The sequence below is a fragment of the Triticum dicoccoides genome, chromosome 2B (genome assembly GCF_002162155.2).
Source record: "Triticum dicoccoides isolate Atlit2015 ecotype Zavitan chromosome 2B, WEW_v2.0, whole genome shotgun sequence".
NCBI lineage: Eukaryota > Viridiplantae > Streptophyta > Magnoliopsida > Poales > Poaceae > Triticum > Triticum dicoccoides.
The window spans coordinates 117,285,664-117,287,119 of NC_041383.1; the positions used below are offsets into that span (position 1 = coordinate 117,285,664).

The 1,456-nt window shown below is 54.6% G+C and overlaps 1 non-coding gene across 1 annotated transcript; it reads right to left on the bottom strand.

Annotated features, from left to right (window-relative positions):
• Positions 1-212: 212 nt before the first annotated feature.
• TRNAT-GGU lies at positions 213-286 on the bottom strand. The gene has a single exon. It is a non-coding gene; the product is annotated as a tRNA-Thr (tRNA).
• Between the last annotated feature and the right edge of the window lie 1,170 nt (positions 287-1,456).

Sequence of the window (1,456 nt, forward strand, 5' to 3'; positions counted from 1 at the left end):
TCTAGGGTTTAGCCTCTTTGATCTCGTGGTAGATCTACTCTTGTACTACCCATATCATCAATATTAATCAAGCAGGACGTAGGGTTTTACCTCCATTGAGAGGGCCCGAACCTGGGTAAAACATCGTGTCCCTTGTCTCCTATTACCATTCGCCTAGACACACAGTTCGGGACCCCCTACCCGAGATCCGCCGGTTTTGACACCGACATTGGTGCTTTCATTGAGAGTTGAACTCAAGACCTCCCGCTTACCAAACGGGTGCTCTAACCAACTGAGCTATGAAAGAAACAATTGGTGCTTTCATTGAGAGTTCCTCTATGTCGTCGCTCATAGGCCCGATGGCTCCTTCGATCATCAACAACAACACGGTCTAGGGTGAGACTTTTCTCCCCGGACAGATCTTTGTATTCGGAGGCTTTGCACTATGGGCCAATTCGCTCGGCCATCTGGAGCAGATCGAAAGCTACGCCCCTGGCCATCAGGTCAGATTTGGAAGTTTGAACTTCACAACCGACATCCGCGGAGACTTGATCTTCGACGGATTCGAGCCACAGCCGAGCGCGCCGCACTGTCACGATGGGCATGACCTAGCTCTGTCGCCGGACAGTGCCCTGGAGGCCGCACAAGAGTCCGCTCCGACCCTTAACTCGGAGCCGATTGCGCTGATCGAGGATGGGTGCCTAGACACCGCCTCGGGGGCTGCTACCTCTACGGCGATGGAGCCGAATACCGACCCTGTCCCTTGTGAAGCTCGTGACTCCAAGGTGCCGGACTCCTCACCGGACTCCAAACCTCCCGCGCTTCTACCAATCGAATCCGATCGGGCATCGATCATGGAGTTCACCGCTACAGACATCTTTCAGTACTCGCCTTTTGGCGACATCCTTAACTCACTAAAGTATCTCTCATTATCATGAGAGCCCTGGCCGGACCACGGTCAGGACGGTTGGGACGCGGACGACGAAGAAATTCAAAGCCCACCCACCACCCACTTTGTAGCCACTGTCGACGACATAACCGACATGCTAGACTTCGACTCCAAAGACATCGAGGGTATGGACGACGATGCCGGAGACGACCAAGAACCAGCGCCTATGGGGTATTGGAAAGCCACCTCGTCATACGACATATACATGGTGGACATCCCAAAGGATGGGAACGGCGATGGAACAACGGAGGAAGACCCCTCCAAGAAACAACATAAGTGCCGGCGTGAGCGGCGCCGCTCTAAATCCCGCCACAGTAAGAATGGAGATTCCGGCACCAGAGACAACAACACCCCGGATAGCGCCGAAGACAACCCCCTCCAGCAAGGTTCAGCACAGGAGGATGGAGAAGCCAGCCCTCATGAGAGAGCGGCAGACAAGGAGGAAGAAGACGATAATTACATGCCTCCCTCCGGAGACGAGGCAAGCCTCGATGACGACGAATTCGTCGTGCCTGAGGATCCCGTCGA